This window comes from Tympanuchus pallidicinctus, unplaced genomic scaffold (genome assembly GCF_026119805.1).
Source record: "Tympanuchus pallidicinctus isolate F22 unplaced genomic scaffold, pur_lepc_1.0 scaffold16, whole genome shotgun sequence".
NCBI classification, from domain to species: Eukaryota; Metazoa; Chordata; class Aves; order Galliformes; family Phasianidae; genus Tympanuchus; species Tympanuchus pallidicinctus.
The window spans coordinates 32,406,823-32,426,020 of record NW_026294679.1 but is presented as its reverse complement, the minus strand read 5'-3'; the positions used below and the strand labels follow the sequence as shown (position 1 = coordinate 32,426,020).

At 40.3% G+C, this 19,198-nt stretch overlaps 1 protein-coding gene and 1 long non-coding RNA gene across 2 annotated transcripts in view; one reads left to right on the top strand and one right to left on the bottom strand.

The window, feature by feature from the left end:
* Nucleotides 1-4,656, bottom strand: part of LOC128077953 (uncharacterized) — a 42,856-nt gene extending 38,200 nt beyond the window's left edge. The window contains exon 1 of the long non-coding RNA XR_008205228.1: nucleotides 4,521-4,656. This is a non-coding gene — a long non-coding RNA (uncharacterized LOC128077953). The remainder of the gene's footprint in view (nucleotides 1-4,520) is intronic.
* The window catches only part of ANXA11 (annexin A11), a 751,397-nt gene that overhangs the window by 348,504 nt on the left and 383,695 nt on the right, over nucleotides 1-19,198 (top strand). The window lies entirely within an intron of this gene.

The following is a 19,198-nucleotide window of genomic DNA, read 5'->3' as shown; positions in this document are numbered from 1 at the left end:
GATGGTCAATGGTATCGTGGGGTGCGTTAAAAAGAGCGTGACCAGCAGGTTAAGCGAGGTGATGCTCCCCTCTGCTCTGTCCTGGTGAGCACCTCTGGAGCACTGTGTCCAGTTGTGAGCTCCTCAGTTCAAAAAGAACAGAACTGCTTGAGAGAGCCCAGCGAGGGCCACGCAGATGTTGAAGGGCCTGGAGCACATCCCACGCTAGGAAAGGCTGGGGTTGTTCACCTTGGAAAACAGAAGACTGAGGGGGGATCTTATCAATGTATATAAATGTCTAATGGGTTGAAGCCAAGTGGATGAGGCCAGGCATTTCTCATGTCACATATAAGCCTAGAACTATGATTACATAAAATGTTGATATGCAAAATGAAGGAATTCTGTTCACAGCCTAGAACAATCAAGGATTTTTCCACTAAAACTACAAGTCATCATTCTAATCCAGTGACATGGCTTAATCACGTTAGATTTAAGAAAGGACTAAGAAAGGAAATTGCAGATAAAATGACAGGGTAGCTTCAAGTCTACAATTCCCACCACTCTTTAAAATCAGAGCTACTTTGAAATAGTTTTAATCAAAAACCTGTCCTTTTAAACTCAATTCCTGAATCAAAGCTCCAAATAAAACATGAATTTGGAGAGCATGAAGCTGTGCAAGCCAACTGGAAGAGCAAAGACACAGCCCACAGCACACCCTCACAGCTATGGATGAGGGGAGCACTGGGGGGTGCATATAAACTCCTACCAACAAAGCTACTAAACGTTCAATACAGTCTCTTCAGTCTCTACATACTCTCTTTAGGTATTTTAGGTAGATGGAAATCAGGCCAGAATTTTAATCTGCAAGCAGTGCGTGAATGCAAGTGCCAGCAGCTTTAACCTCTCTCAAGGCAGAAAGGCTGGAGGGAGGGAGAAGCATGCTTCTGCTGGGAGAAGATTTGCAAGTCTGGGAGCCAAGTGGGAAAGAAGAGTCAGAGAGGTGGCAAGCTGGCAGCCAGAAACAGTATTTTCTTCCTCAAACCAGTTGTTCCAGACTTAGTCAAGACACAGTTCAGATTCCCTCAGGACCGTCATATCTGCCTTTCCAGCAGCAAACACAACGTGCTCCTGTTCCACGAATGCAATGCACTATACCTGGGAGGGATCCTGTGTGCTGGGTGCAATCACCTGGCTCAGCTGGCCAACATAGCACTTGATGAAGCTGCTGCAAGCAGCAAGGCAGCCAGAAGTAAGATCTCACAGCAGTGGCGCTCAGTCACAGCACAGCTCAGCAGGTAACACGCACTCTCTGTCTTGCTATTAGAGGGAGCAAGGACTGAAGAAGTTGCTCCATTTTTTATTTTAACCAGTTCTCTTCCCTGCCCCTCTCCCCAACAATCCCACCACCTCTTTCGGAGAGATTTCTCATTATGTTCATTGCATAAGCAAACTGAAGAGCAACAGAAGAAACTATAAGCCCACTTCAGTTGGCTTTTCCATTTCCCTGGCTCATTACAATCTCTCGTATTGTCAAAGGAGAAGCAGGCAGGATTTTATTTCTATGCTACAGTGTCTTTCATAAAGCCACAAAAGGGAAACGTAACCTAAGAGCTTTAACACTAAACAAAGGCTCTAGCTAACTTTCCTCCATCTCCTGAAAATGATTAAATATTTAGGGAAATTCAAGTGATTATTTTTTTGAGTCAAGTTTTTGCATTTGCCCAGAGTTGCTTTGATCCCTCACTTTTCACACAAGGGAGTAGAAGCAGTGTCACCATAAACTAGTGTGCATATTTCTACCCCTAAAAGCATCTCATCTTACGAGGCACATAACGAATTTGACCTGTAAAGCATGTTCAAGGCACTCTAACAGGAAGCTGGTGCACATTGCCAACAAGATAGCTCTGCAGTCAATTCCAACATGCATGGAGCTTACAGATGTCCCTGCAGGTCTTTGAGCAGCACAGCGTCTGCTGTGTGTTGATACCTTCTTATTCTTACACTCAGTGCTACCTAGCACCTCCACGTTATCTTTCAGGAAGACAGATGTGTCACTCCTGAGTATGGATGTGTAATCCACTCCAGCCCAAACCAGTGTTATTCCCTCTAAGAACAAGGCTGTCATATGGAGGAAAAGCTGGTGGAATACACTGTTTCCATGCTCCGTGGCCACTTTCCGGTTCATCTCAGGAGCAGTAAGTCTGCTCTTTAAGAGTATAGAACAGAAACACATTTACTCAAGCTTTTGTAAGCTTAAGCCAATGGGAAGCTAAATATTTTATTAATTCTCCCAAACTTACAGTAGTATTTACAGGTATTTGTGACAGTGAAGGGGTAGGCCAAAGTACCTAACAATCACAGGTCGATGACTGCAACACATGCTTGACCTTTACTGTATCTTCACAGATCCCATCACATTCATCAGGCTGAAGAAGGGTTATCTGCTTTTGTCATTTTGTCTGACTATTCACCCTATTTTCTACAGTATGAAGGAACACAAACACAGGGAATGGGACTTAGAGAGTATAAATAGGTTTTGAGTGACCTGGTAACAACATACATGTTTAATGTCTTGGACGGATTTATAAAGGCAGAAACCTGTGGTGGTACTGTGTGAGGTTTGGATGCTTATCTTTTTGGTACGTTCATGGAAGCCTTCATCTACACAGCGGCCTCTCCATGCTCCAAAGTGGCCTCACTCCAAATTATTTTATATCAAAACCATCACATCAAAACCATAATTTAATCAGTGATTTCACATGACAGATTTGCTCAAGATGTATGCTTATCACAATTTTCACTATGCTGAAATTCCAATTATTTGTTAGAATTGAACTTGTGAGACATTTTGTTGGGTTGGGTCAGCATCAGACTTTGCTGAAGCCTAGGTTTTCATGAATATTGTCAGTAACAATTTCATTTCTCCAGTTTCTTTTTCCCCGTGTAATCTGTCTTTCCATTACATAAGTGTTTTAGGCCATGACAGCTGGTGCACACGACCAGAAAAACAACACATAAAAAAGAATCATTTGCTATCCACTCTCAAAATACAGCTAAAAATTACAGCTTTCTAAGCCAAGCAAAGAAACAGAGCAGCGTATGCACACCTGCACCTTGTGTCAACAGGAAACAGAGCAAGCCACCACCAGTGATATAAAGGAAACCTGGAAAACCAGAAGAACCAACAACCCCAGCAATAACCAGAGCTCTAGTTCCCCTTGAGTGTTGGACACCACCTCCTCTGTTTCCCCCTGTGGTGCTTCCTGAAGTCCACATTACTACTTCAGAACAGCATAAAACGTATTCACAAGTAATAAAATGAAAATATATAAAAATGGTTTTTAGGTGTGTACTAGAATGTGTAGGCAAACTTCCCCCCTATACTGAATCAGACACAGAAATTCTAATGTAACTTATATCCAGCAAGTCTATTCTCTACCACCACTGAGCCCAATTCTAATTATTTCTGTAGGAATAGACTTAAAAGTGGAAAAGATTAGGAAACATAGCTCAGGAAAGTTCTTCTTCTCCACTTTTCTGAGAAGCACTAATAACAAATTTTAAACTCAACTTATTTGGACTTCTCCTCACATTCACTGCCATACTACCCATGCACTTGTTTTAGTGCTAAGCTCATCACTTCTTTTTTCTAGCTGACTAAAGATTTCCTTTTACTGAGCATTCAAAAAAAAGAAAAAGAAAAAAAAAAGGAAATAATTAGTCTTGGAAAGAAAAACTGAGTTTTAAAGGAGGGCTGATTTCTGCTCCAACTTTACAGAGGTAAGAATTACCCTATATCAAGAAGAAACAAAAAAAAAATAACACTTCTCTGATAGGAAGAAAACGAAGGGAAGAGAACAAAGTGCTTAGAGAAGAAAGGCTCTTCAGTATTCTCCAGAAGAGTAAAATATACAGAACTCCTACCATTAACATTTCTGCCTTGAGAACAGACTATGCACCAACAAGCTTTCTCAGCTTTTTCTCTATATTTCTGTTTCCTCTATTTAAACTACTGCTGGTGACACTTTACTAGAATCCCATAAACATGCTTCAAGGATCCATATGACGCTTGGAACAAAATTTTGAAGTATAGAATAGTGAGAAACAAGGCTTTTATCTTGCTGTGTGGTTACGAAATATCTTCCATGTTGAAGACATTCTCAAAAGATACAGTGAAATGCAGAGACATTCAAAAAACATTACCAAACACAACAACCTGCATTGCTTAGAGAAACAGAGAAATGTTTACACAAAGTACATGAGGGTGCTGCCAGGCAGTTTGCTGAAAGCCAGAGCTTTGCATGGCCGAACAACAGAGTATGTATTAACAGCAGAGTAAAATAAAATACAAATTAAAATACACTGATTAAAATGTTTAAGTCACAGAGACATATACGTGATATTTTATGTACCTGTCCACCTGCACAAACACATCTTTTTATGTGTGCACTCTGCAAACACATCTTATTCCCCTGCAGCTGCTATGTCTTCAGGAAATTCTAACTTTCGTTCCATTTTTTGTGGCTAACATCTTCTCTTACCTTTTGTGCCAGGCAAAAACATACAGCTGGACACAGGGACATGTCAGGAGTTTGCTGCCCAGTTATGGAAATTAAGCCATGAAGCATGACTTAAAATACTACAAAAACCCTCTGCTTCATACTCCACCAAAATCTGCACTGCAACACTGAAGCTGGCAGATATACAAACATTGAGACATCCAACTATTGGAACAATCCCAATTTAAGGGACAGAAAGAAGCTTCTAGATAGCTTTGTGCTTTACTCAACACACTTTTTCACTTGTTTGAACTTTGCTTTGCTGTTATTTTTACCAGCTACAGGTCTGCTGGTTTTTGCAACTCTTCCTAGACGATCATTCCTCTCCTTCCACGAGTCCCATCATGGCTCATTTTTCTACATTAATTCTCTCCAATTCTAAATGCAACTCTCATTGCAAACTGAACATGACCCATGCAGTTCTGACTTAATTCCGCTTTTACTTACGCTCCTGAATGTTACAGAAATCCCTTGAGTCATCTGTGGTACCATGGGAAGGCCTACCACCATTTACCCAGATACTCATTCCATGCATTTCTTATAGTACTGAGATTCCTGTCTGTATCTGGTGGTCTCCAGATCCCATTTTCTTATGATCAGTAGTTATTCCTTCTTACTTTCCATAGAAGCGTGCATGTCTTCAGAGGAACCAGCCAGACAATTGTAAGTTTCCAAACCAACCATTGGGATGAGTTGACAGAACAAATACAAAATCCTTTCCCACTCCAAGGAGATGAATTAATCTCAAAACTCTCCCATGTCATACCCCAGACACTCCAATAGCACTTGCAAAACAGGAGTTTTCTCCTTCCTATATAACCACCTGTCAGATCTCTGCTATACGCAGGCACCTCTGGAAGACAAGAAGAGGTAGATGGCTACAAGAAAGGTTCCTAATTTTTGAAGATTTTGACTTTGCATTGAAGTCCTGAAGGGTTTCCTGCTTATTTCAGTTGTTGCTGATAAGCACTGGTGGATCAGTTCAGAATTTCAGTTGTTGCTGATAAGCATTGGTGTATTTTAGGGTGTGGGGACTGTTGGGGAGAATTGTCTGATAATCTTTGAGTTCTTGGGAGCTTTTGGGAAAAGGACATGTAAATCAATCCTATCAAAGCAGATAGAGATTGCCTTGGAACTTAGTCTAACACGACAAAAATGGCAAGCTCTCTGCATTACAGAACCCATAAACAACTAGAATTACAGCAGTGTAGGTGTTGGCTTTCTCAAGCAACAGAAATCAATATGTACCAATTTCCAAACATTCCTAATCTGCTTCAAGTTTACCCCACTGTGGCTAACTCTATGGAATTGCAAGTAATAATTAAAACAAGTAATGTAAGAACAGAAATACACTAATAATCCCATAAAATACATAAACTTCATTGCATTAAAATGAAGTAATCAGCTTTATAAACCATTTTATTTCCAATTAATAGAAGCCTTCATTAATCTGACTTGCTTTTATTAAGCATTAACTCTCCCCCTGTGGATAAGCCAAAGTTAGTTTGCAGGTAGCAGTATTATGGTAATACAACAACTTGGGTATGCAGAAATACCAATTTAAGATGTCAAAACTTATTTTACTTCAAAACCTCTTTGCAAGTTCTGAAGTGGATGACAGTTCATTCAGGTAACAATACTTGATTGTATTTTGACTTTGATACAGGAAATGGAAAATGAGATTCTATATGAAGAACATGACTAAGATCTGAAACTGCAAGAAGAGAAGTCCAGACTCAGGGCTCCTGTAGACAGCTGTAGGAAATACCAGAGCCAAAAGTGTCTGGGTCAAGCCAGAGGTCCCAAAGCTATTACAGTCTGTCCTGATTTGGTTTAGCAAGATCATGGAAGAATGGGAAAGGATGTAAAGATGTGCTGTGTTGTCTGACCACAGAAACACAGTAAAAATAAAGAAAATAAAGAAAAAGGAGGGGATTTACTGGCACCCAAAGGTCAGTTAAGCCCCTCCCCTTCAGGGAGCATGCAGTGGTGATCTGATGGGACAGGAAGTTGTGTTGTCCTACAGACAGGATAGAATCAGCCCTGAAGGTCACCGAGATGCAGTATGAAGCCTCACAAGCTTTCATGCAGCACAGCCAAGAAGGAAGCAAAATCTTACTGCACAGCCAGTATGACAACGTATGATGCACAGTGAGGCAAGATGATGTTCATGCAGTAGAAACCCAAATAGGGAGCGTTGCCTGGAATGGAACAGTGAGTGTACTGTGACATACATTCTGTGATTCTGTGACACAGGTTGCACCTAGCCAGGCAGAGAGGAGCAAGATACTCAACAGATACTGCAGGAAGACACTCTCCTGTCCTATGTAGGCATGACTGTTCCCACAGTCAAAATGCACCTGTGAATTTACGCAGAGAAATTCACTGCAGTTAGACATTAATGCTAAGGAAAGGGATTTTATTTCCTGGCAGCTTGAATATTTGAAAGGCTCACACGAGTACTGCTTCTGTCTCGATTATTTGTAGCCCAGAGTAGAGATTTGGCTGTCCTCCATCTTACACAAAGTTTCTGAATAATTTGTTAAAACACAAAGTAATTTCATCGCCTCTGGTGCTGAGTTAAAAACTTAGCAAACCTGAATCAGCATTTGAGGAAAACCTATTATCAGAGAAGAGGCAGTACATGCCTACTTATCAGCAGACACTTAATACAAGAATATTTTCTCCTATATGACAGATTCCAAAGTACAAAGTGTCTTTTTTAATTTACAAAAGCAGCTGCTTTTTTCTTCCAACACAATTTTCAACACCAATAATAATCAGATTAATTCAAAGGTGTTTTCATAAATAAACATCTTCAACAGTTTGTATAACTTCACTGACTGAAAACCTCATCCTTTGCCAATTTCTTGCATGCAAGTTTGATGCAACTGGTGGCAAGAAATTAATGTCAGTGAAGAGTAGTAACTACATAAATAATGTAAGTAGATAACTTGGCCTTTAGAAGAATGATTAAGATAAAGACACATCAAAACACCCTGGCCTACCATGGAGTCATTTCAAGGAGCAAATCTTGCACAGAAAGCAGGGGAGCTCCTGGAGGGAGCTGCTATTTAACTGCAATGCATGTGCTCTTGCAAATCTACTACAAAAGCATAAAAAATAGGTAATTAACAGGTGGGAGGTAGGACAGCAGACTCACTGGTGCCACTGGGAAATTTCTTGCCCAGAGAAAGGAATTGAGTCATGCAGATAGAGAGTAAACAAGAAGGAAAAGGCCAGCAGGTTTCCAATCCATTTTGCTGGTGCACATTTTTGCTAAGCCAGTTAAAACAAGGATTTTTTTCCTGGAGAAAACATTCATCTTCTTTAACGTGTCAGGTGTGGCAACCAAAGAAATAAACACAGAGCAATCTTTCATGTACAATATTACTAGAAGAAAGAGCAATAACAGCAAAAGCAAGAGGACATATATAAACATAATTGTCTAGATGTGGGCAGTAACCTGGATTTCAAACTACATAATATCAAGTTGCAGTTTTCTGTTTTAGTTTTCTGATGCAATTTTCATTCTTGACATCAGCCAACCATACGAATGAAAGCTAGCTATGGTATATTAATCTGTTCTTGGGGAACTGTTTATCAGCAGTCTCTCTAGAAGACTGTTGACCTTGCTGCAGAACACTAACACCAAACCTTTAGATAAGCACAGTCTGAATTATTTGCTGCTAAAGAGGTTGCTCTAGCATGCCTTGGCAAAGAGAAGCAGCCAAATTGCTGGGTTTTCAAGCCACCTTCATTTCTTAATTGGATAAGCAGTAAGTATCAGTCAATAAATTACAGAAAGTTAAGAACAGGGTAAAATGCTGCATGCAATAAACTTCTGGGAATCCTCAAAAGGGAAGTTATTTTGAATATCCTTTCATATGTTTGCATCATAACTTCAAGATGCGAAGTTAGAATAAATCCATTGTTCTCCTCAGACCTAAAAACAATCAGCTTTTTCATACTTACATTTGGAACTTTGAAGGAATAGGCTGGACTTCATACACTTCACTTTCTTGACCTACCAGTAAGTAAAAAACATCTCAAAGAAAATATAGCGACACTTGAATACCAAGCTTATTAATCTTATGAGCTCTTGGGGCTCAAATTACATTATGGAATCAAAACAATTTGTTTTTTTTTTTAATTATTTGTTTCAGCTAAATGCCTGCCAAACTTCCTCCTCGCATCATTTTCTGCCTCTAAGGATTAGCTGGAGTTCACTGATAACCTACTGAAATTCCTCACAATACATAGCCACCAAGGAAGCTACACTATGAATGCTATTGGCATTCAATAGCATTCTTGTTTTGAAGTGTTATCTCAATACACAACTGTACTTTAAAACACATTTTAAAATAAAAGTGAGTTTGACTGTATTGTAAGTACTGAAAGTCTACAATCTTATCCTGCTTAAACAGAAAAATAATTGATGTAGTGTGTATCATTAAATATGTTTGAGCGTAGCTGATGACTGGGTTTATAATTTGTGAAGATTCTGTACTTCAAACAGCTTTACAGCCATATAAGCTAATGTGATTATTACCTCAGGTTTGCACAAGTCATGCTAAGTGTAAACAGGGTTTCCTACAAAACCAAAGAGATGAGAAATGACAGAAGATAAAGACTTGCCATGGCTAAGGCTGACTGCCTTGAGCAGCTGTAAAAAGATGACAAAATAGGTCCATATGCCACGTATAAATAAAGGCAACTTTATCTCATTGACAAAACAGCAAGACAGAGGATCTGCTGAGCAGCATACCTTTGTGTGACTCTCATTCATGCATCCCTATCCACAGATCCAATGAGTTGTTTTGGGAGGTAAGCTGGAACACAGATAACTACTGCACATGACAGAGGCGACGCATTACTAATTTTTAGGAAGCAGATCAGCTGAAGATGCAGTCTTCTCATTAATATTTACTGCCATTAGGATCACAAAATACCGCACCCTTTATCAGGTTGTCCTCCTTATGCATTTGTCAGGGCCCCATTGCCAATTCACTTGCTGTATTACCTAGGGAACATTACAACCAAACAACATGCAAATATATTATGTAGAAGCACCAATTTTCTTTCCTGGCCATCAAAGCCTTGACCAAGACACAGGGGCACTACAGCTTCTTATCCTTACCTGGGGTGCTGAGGTGCCAGTGTTTGGGATCAGGCCCAGCTGGGTACTGCCAGAGCCCACTGAGAGGAAAAGAGCAAGAAATACCTATGGGTTGGGTCACCACCTTCCCTAAGGCTCAGGAGCTGCATTAACAGGCAGGTGTCATGCCAATTTGTTCAGAAGAAAGGCATTAAATGGCTTTATTTTGAATACCAGCGCAGCTATTGAACTTGTGAGGTTTCTGCATCATTTGTACCTGTGATATTTAAAGCTGAGCTAACATAATCTGAAAAGGCACATTTCCCTCAAATGGAAACTCAGGCTTGATATGTCAAACAGAACGCTTTAATTGCCTGTACCCTCATGCTGCTGCATTTGTTAGTTTAACATCTCTATTCGACTCTTCTGATAGATAGTCCCAATACGAAGTCAGAGCAAGCCTCACTTACACGGTAGAACAAACATCACTAAGTTGGGTATTCTGGAAATGTGTGATGACACCTAGAGAAATAAGTATGTTTTATCAGACAGTGCCCACCTAATTCACAGAAAAAGATCAATATCAAGCCACCGTCTTCTCATCCATCTTCTGACTGAGCTGCTCTACCACAATACTCCCTCTTTTTCTTCTCTCCCAGAAAGATTTTTAACTTTTTTACATCTCCACCATCACCTTCCTTCTTCCCATACATTTGGAAAACATCCTTCCACTTGTGCTTGCATACTCTTATGCAAAAACCATAGTTAACAGGTAAAGTTTTGCTTGCCAAAGCCCCTGCCTGCCACCTTATTGGCACATACAGCACTCAGCACTTCCATTCCCATCACAACTTGCATATGCAGGTGAAATTATCCAGATGGTTTGAAAACTCCTCAAAATACCACAAATCCCATACAAAGTTGCTTTACGTTATTAATGATAGCTCATGCCATCATTTCCATTATTATTCTTCAAAACATTTTACATTGCTGTTTCTCCTCAAGAAAGACTGGCGAGTTGTTTTATAAACTGAGAACTCCATCTCACTCTTAGCCTGGAAGCCAAAGTTATTTATTGGACATTTAGCTCAAGTAATTGAGTGCACAAAGTGCTTCCCGTTACCTTATTGCTACATGTAAAAGATAACACTGAAATTTCCATTGCTTTCAAGTAGCATTAAACAGTATTTAAACAATTCACCTGAGAAGATACCATTTGTAAACTAATAGAAAACATCATAGAATATATGCAAAGTTAATCAGCAGTCTACTGATCAAGACAGCTAAACAATGACACTAATAAATACATTCACTACAGAAAAAAAACCAAGACATTTCACTAACAGGAATCATGCTCAGGAACCAATATTTTGGTATTTTGGTCAACATTATGCAATGTTGAATGGATATTACTATCATCTGCCTTTGCCGCCCTTAGCTGTTCCACTCACAATTACCACTATTGATTCTGAAAGCAGGTGTATTCCTATAATACCAGGTAAGGCTGCACCTTCTCCTCATTGTCGGCTTGGCACTCATCTTATAATAAAGGCACGTGAGCAACAACCATGCAGAGGGGACTGAAAAGTGCCCTACTCACTAGGCAGTGCCCTCCTTCCCATTTGCCTTTTAGAAAGACACTGAAGCACAGTCCCACAAAAACGACTGGCTCCAAACATTTGCCTTAGAACGCACACTAGGTTCCAAGGATGTCTCAGGATCTCCTGTTGAGTAGTAACTGCAGCAGCTCTCCCAAGCAAAGCTCTAAGATACTTAAATAACAGCAAAACCTCTAGTGATAGTAGGCTTGGATTTCACAATACCTGCGTGGATGGGAAACATGCTGCTGCAGTGCTCACCACATTGCCTGCTGACAATATGCTCGTGGTGGGATTTCTACATGTCTTGTTGCCTAAAAAAGCATCACGTCTCTGATCAGTTTGCATACATACCAGCTGGATACAACAAAACCACTGCATCATTCAGTGGAAGAAAAAAATCCCCAGAAGAGTATAAATGGCAGCTTTGTGGAAAGTATGAAAGTATGTGGGACCAAAGAGAGGTTTTTTCAGTACCCAGGGAAATAGGAACCAGCAGCCCTAGGAAAATAAAGTGAAGAATGGAGAACGGAGAGGAGGAAATAAAGAAAATACAGAGATTCAGCAGATGATGGCAGGCACAGATGGCAGCTAGATGGGACTTGCTCAGAGCAAAAAATAAGCTTCAGTTCTTCAATCATGGGAAATATTTCCAAATGTCCAGGACTGAGACACTGGAAGATGGAAGAACAAGCATAACCACAGTAAAAACTGAGAGCATTTCATTGAAAACAGCCACCTGGACTAAACGGTCCTGCCACACAGACAGCAGGAGGGGCTGCTGCTAGCATTAGAGAGCCATTCCTAACCCATGCTGCCTGCAAACATTCTTATCAGGAAGGAGCAGCACTCATTTCAAGCATAAAGCAAAAGACTGAAGAGGAAAAATGCAGCCGCAAGATTCAAATGGAGCAATGAAGGAGCGGTTGGAAATAGAGTAGCAACACTCTGTAACTGGACAGAGGTTATTGCAGGATGGACATGGAACAGGCTGGTGACAGCATTCTGCTCTTGAGGAATCATAAAAGAGCACAAATTATTGAGAACAGATCTGATAAATGTTTATAAATACCTAAAGGGAGGTAGGAAACAAAGGGATGAGGGAAGGTTTTCTTCTCAGAGGTGTGTAGAAATAGGATAAGGAGTAATGGCCTAAAATTAGAGCATAGCAAGTTCCACACTAACATGCAGAAGAACTCCTTTATGGTAACAGTGATGGAGCACTGGCACTGGCTGCCCAGAGAAGTGGTGGAGTTTATTTCTATGGACGTATTCAAGACCCATCTGACCTACTGTAGGGAACCTGCTCAGCAGGGAGTTAGAAAAAATGGTCTCTCAAGGTCCCTTCCAACTCTGTGACTCTGCAATAATACACAACTGAAAGTTCTTCATTCTGCCACTTGAGCCTGGAGAAAGCAAGGAGCAACCAAGGAGCTGGCACCCTGTCAAGGAGCTGAGAGCCTGTTTTCCCTCATTTCTGTAATACACCAGTAAAAAACACTTGATCTGGTCTGACTGATTCAAAAGTATGCTTTCTAATCTTATAGAAGTTTGGAGATTTGCACTCTTTACTTCATTATAAGATAGAAAAACTATACCTTTCATTGCTCATTAAGAGGGGACATTTTCAGGGACCTGACGCCCAGTGGCCTGACTTTTCTAACAGGGTCCCTGTATCTGATGTCCCACTCACTTTTATTTTGTCTTTCTTATTAGGCTCTCCAAGGTTGAATTTATCTTTGCAACTAATTATTCTCCCTAACTCTTGATAATGGAGAAGCTAGATGGGATTAATGATGAACACAGCTAATTCCCTTTTCATCTTGTTGGGAAAATGATCTTTTCTCTCTGCAGCTTGCACTTTTTCCTTCCCTCCCACCCACCCACATGCAGATTTATCCGTCTTTGATAAAAACATCCAGACTATTCTGCAAATCAACTATAAATTCTCAGCTCAAGCCCACAGAGAGTGACTTGCTAAATCCTACAGTTCTTAATTGGGCCATGCTCCCAGCTATTGAAACCAACAGGAATTGGCCCAAATTACCTCAGATCTTTGCCCAATACATGTTATTAGTTGAAGGGAGCTGTCACCCATGTGCAATGTGCTGCTCTCTGCTGTGACAGTGAGATCAGAAGCTGTGGGGCAGGGCTAGGGGGCCATGCAAAGCAGTTCCGCTATCTGGCTGTCATGCTGATTTCCTCAGTGGTAATTCATTGCTATCATCTGTTTTCTGGAATCATTTGCAGACACCAGCTGTCAACGAGAGTTTTACATTTAGCCATAAGAAACAAATGCATCTGGACACCAGATTTCTTTCAGCTTTCTCTGGCATCCATCAAAATGCTTTTGGGGAAAAAATAGATCCAATTAGGGTTTTTGCCATGCAAGTCTTTCAAAGGTTTTTTATCTTCCAGGCATTTTCACCTTCCACCACTTCTCCACCCCCATTTCCTTTCATGCAATCAGAGAGATTCTCTACACTCATAAACTTCTACTATTGGCATTTCACCTTAGGCTGACAATTCTCAAATTAAATTCTCTAGGCAGAAACCGATGCCACAACTAAACGACATGCAGTTATCACAGTGCTGTTTTGTAGCTTTCCAACACATCCAATTGACTTTGCAGTGCTACAGTCCACAGAAGTGTATTTTTATGTTCACTACAGCTGCCAGGAAACAATCCCTCAAGAACCACTGATGTTTGTGGGTCTACATGGGCTCTCATGCAAATTCAGATGGGTCTTCTGAGTCCTTGGTTAATTAGGGATAAAGACCTTAGCCCTTGAGTCATTTAAGTGCCATATTTTCAAGAGTTGGAGAACAAAAGAGCAAAGTGCAACAGAACTTTGCGTGTCACTGATGTGCCCCTGGATGTTCTCTCACCTTCAAGGTGCCAGCCTACCATGCAGACCCTCACCTCGAACGTACTGCTCTAGCAAACACACTGTTAAACTCCATCAGAATCCACTTCTCACAACCCAGATCACTCCAGAACACAGCCGCATCAGAAAAGCCCAGAGCTGGGCTAACATTCCTCAACCCAGTGCTGGAACCTATTTCAGCACAAGACACACATCATACAGATCAGACATTAAGGAACCAGTATTAAAGCAAACAGTGCCAGCTAGTGACTTCCTTGGGAGACCAAATTTCCTGTAGGGCAGGAAATAGCTCCCCCCAGCTCAGTTTTCACATTATCCACGATTCTGTTATGAAAAGAGACAAATGAAAGAATGCCAATAAACAAGTCAAACTACATACAGTGCAATCTAGCACTAAAAACGTGGAGGCTTTAATGTACAAAAACAGACATGCTGCAAAACTGCTCTAATACTGTTAACTTCTCTTGTGTTATAATAACTTTGTAAATGACAAGTTTGGTATTATATGCATGAGTACAGTTCTTATGCTCCTCCTCCAGGAGCATGTTATCAGTTGTATTATCATCTTCCCCTTCTGCGTAATGACTTAATATCAGTAACTGAAAAATGAAACAATAAAAGAAAACCAAATATAAACATGGTTTTACTGTCTAACCCATTCTTCTCATTATCCTATCTCTCAGTCTTCCTGACAATAGTATTCAGCCCCTCCAGTGTGCTTTAGACAGACCATGATGTGCTTTGTTCTGAGCTTATTGTTCACTGATTAACAGTTCATAATAGGCTCTTTGCAAAGATAAAACAAACTGGGCAAAGAAGCCCAGACTGATGGCAAGCTTTCCCTGGAGTACACAGTGCTCTTCTGCGGTATGTAAGTGTCCACAGAGTCAAAAGCTGTCCTTGTCCAGTAGGCACACAAGCAGACACTGTACCACACTCACATCCTTCCTGCTGCCTACAAAGGTTAAATACCTTTTTGAAATTATATCCCACATACTTAATTTTATCCCTATGCAAATATACCTATTTAAGCATATGTTATGATTTAATTCCACTTTCTTAGGATTCTCTAGCTTCAGCATGATTTAATGAATCCAAGGACTCATCTACCCCGGTGATCATACAAGGTTAACACTTTGCAGCACATCTGCCCTCAGATCCCAAGTGCTGCAGTAACGTATTTCAGCAGTATGCTAATGTAAATCAAGTGACTTTCATAAATGCATTCCCAAACTAACTGAAACGTGGATTATTCCCCATGCTTCCCCATTACACTTAAGAGAAAATGCACTAAACTTAATGTATAGAACTTATTTCTCTCATCCCTAAGTTTAACTTCTAGTCATGCTATTCTTAGTTATTGCCTACCAAGTCAAGGATAAAACTTGGATCACTACTCCCCAGTTGCACAAAAGGAGGATAGGTATGGAAACACTCCAAATCTACACTCTTAGAGCCAACGTTGACTGATGGTGCCAAAGCACCAACAGTTGAAACCCAAAGCTCTTCAATCCTATGCCCTTCTAGAGCTTCAAGGGTCATTCTGAAGGCTGTCAGAGCTGCAAGGACTGGGCCTCTGGAGACTATGAGGTTGCTTCCCAGTGCAAGAACAATTTAAGTACAATTTAACAGTGTCTGCAGAATTATTTTCTTAGCTTTAAGACACTATTTTTAAAGCAGTCGTCCCAGTTTTTTATGAGTGAAGACCACAGATGCTACTTGGTTCATGCAGCACTGTCCCCTAAGGAGATGAGAAGCAAAACTGCACTGTCTACTTGTATTTCTGTATCAGCACCTCCTAATGGAAGTTACAAGCAAATTCCATTTTCAATCTGGAAATGGAAAAAAAATCTGACGTTTTATTTTAAGCTTCTATAAAGGCCAGATGCCTTCAACAATTTCCAGTGAATTAAAACCAAGAACAAGTTCAACCCTTGGCAGAGTCTAAAGCAGAGCCAAAAAGTGAACCTAGATTTCTTTCTTTTCAATGGAATACAATGTCCCTTGTACATTCCTTGAAGTCAGTTACAGAGTTTTATATGATTTGGTCCCCTCTGTTATAATCAGTATTTCTGAAATACTTTGGAGACTTACCAACCTAGAGTTCTGGGGCAAAGAAGTCTGAAGCCTGCCTAGAAAAAATGAATCCAGACTGGTGTTCCCTTCCTATGAGTCTTCCAAAAGGGTAAGATTTCCTGCCATGTTAGTGTTAACTTCAGACTGCTGTGGCAAGAGTGCAGAGAAGAAAACAAATGTGTCTAATTAAAAAATAAACGGGTTGAAAGGAAGGAAACTGGGGGGGATCAGAATTGGAATGTGAAGCGCAAAACACACAGGAGACAGGGAAAGACACAATCCCAGCTTGGCCCTGCACTGGCATGCTTGAGGAGGCTCTTGGCCCTGTTTCTCAGCCCAGTCCTCTTTCTGACCTTAGAAACAAATTGAAAGAAATATGAGGCATTACTCCAGAAGGGCCAGCTAAAGGCAATGATGCAGGTTTAAGTTTGGTTTTATGGAGATTTAAAGAACACAAATAAAAGATTAAAAATAAAAGAGATTGATTTTAAAATATACCTATTGTGAAAGAGCTTTGACACCTCTGTGATCTCTTTACTGCCTTATATCAGAGAACACACGCAGGGCATTTTCAATTACTTTAATTATGTGTCAGGGTTATTGATGCACTAAGCCCTGCCAGCCATTCCACAACATTATCTTTAATCGCTAGCATTTTCTTATCTGTGTTCCAAGTAAAACTATTTTCAGGTATTTTATTGGATAAAAAGGGAATGAAATAGAGCATTTAGATTGAATATAAGAAGATAAGAAGCTCAATTTTCTCACTCATCATAATAAAATAATTATCACACTGGCATTATTTACCTTTGTAAAACTTCAAAAATCTTTATGGCATAACACTAGGACTCAAATCCCTGTGGTTTCTTTAATACCTTACTAGAGACCTTGAATCCCAGAAGTACAAGCACCAAGGAGAACAACAGTAACACCATCTCTCACACCGGTCCATTCTATCCTCAGCAGCAAAGGAGACTCATTATGAAGAGACTATATGAACTTCCTTTGCCCCTCTACCCCCTGCCAACCCTTGGGGTGAGAAGAAATCCAAAAAAAGCCCAGAAACAAGGTTATCAGCATATATCAGCACAGAACCATTGAAGTCACATTTCTGCCTGGAAGCCAAATATGACTGGAAGTCATATATGTGTTTACCAGAGGGTGAAATGCCTCTCAGAATTCTGGGTGCTACCAGACATCCAGCATCCTAACTGCATCTGCATATTGTAAAGTTATTAACAGAATGACTTCCATAAGTAAGTGCAGAGATTAAACAGTAGTCCCTGACTAGAAATGATGCTGCCCACCTCCTTTCACACTTGTATGTAGGAAGAAATTGACAGATTAGAGCAACCAAAGTGAGGGAACTGCACTTTTTTCTTATAGGGATCAACAAACTTCTGCAAGCTACCGACAGAAATCCAGAGTGCACCTGCTGAAATCGCAGAAGGATGGCGGGTGACATTCGCTCTGTGCTTCTGCCTGAGCAACTCAGCGGATCCTATTTCTAAGATCCCAAACACCACCTCATTGCATATGTGTAAAGCACTCTAATATCTGTGCTACAATAGCACATTTTCAAAGCACATATCTGCATTAAAGTAGACTGTACCTTTGGATATGCTCACTGTCACTTATAGAGTTATTCCAGCACACAGTCAGCAGGAAAAAAAAGATTGAGTTCTGATGACAGTTTTTAATACAATTTTTGATACCTTATGTTTAATAATTGAAAGAACAATAAAAACTAAGCATAATAATGCAGGATTAATTTTAAGTCCACTGTTTGTATGGAGGACAGTTGGTATATAATCACTTTCTACTTGCTGTATTAGAGCAATCTCCATCCAGTAAGATGTTTCATGGCTCCCACTATACAATGGCAGGAGTAGCATTTATTTAAGACTCTGTCAATAACTCAAATTACTTCCACATCCTCTGGAGTCCAGGCTCCTTCCAGGATCTGACCAAATGGCAGCAAACCCTTGATGGAAGCAAGACCTACAAAGAGCACAGGCTTCTTCTCCAGTCTCTGCTCACCTCCTCAGCTGGGAAGTCTGCTCACTCTAGAACATGGGTATTTACATTCTACTCTGGAAACACTAAGCAGCCAAATGACAGCACTGATACTACTAAACAAAAGTTCAGAAAGGCAGATCCTATTTCCAAAACACCAACTCATTGTATATGTGTAAAGCACTCTAATATATGTGCTACAATAGCACATTTTCAAAGTACATATCTGTATTAAAGTAGATTGTAACTCTGGTTACTGTCACTTATAGAGTTATTCCAGTTAGCACAGGACTTCACAAAATACCTTTGGCTTCCTGCAGGGACTGGTTAACTACACACCGAAGTTATTCAGCACGGCTCTGCACTCTTTATGAGTTCAATTGAAATCCTGGGAAGTATTTCAATATGGCACATCTTACCTATGCTTCTGATTTAGACAACAACAAAGCACAAAAACGTAATTAAATGCAACAGGAACAAAATGTCACTGTTGATCTACTCCGCGCTCAATGACCTCTCACATTCACATCACAGCACCTCTGCTTCAAACAAGAAAACCAAACCAAAAAACAAAGAATAAAAATGAATTACCAGAAATAAGGAGCACCGCACAGAGTATCCATCAGAGTTTTCCCAACAGTATCTCTGTTAACAAACGAGTTTTTCTTCTTCTGATGACTAAGAACAATCAGTGAGGACATCACCAAAGCTAAGTTACTCCAATTACCTGACTCATTGATTTTACAAGATGTCAGAGGTAGCTCAGGTGTTACTGAGCAGAATGAGCTTTTGAACACAAAACCCTGTCTGAAGCTCTGCTGGCAGTAAAAACTGGCACAATTGAGTAACAGCAGCTTGACAGAGATTCTTGTGAGCAAGATGACCAGCATCAGCCCATATGCCATTGCTAAGCTTAGTCACAAACACACAGCTTTGTCTTCTCCCTTCTCTATTTCACCAGCTGGGAAAGCCATGTTCTGTGCT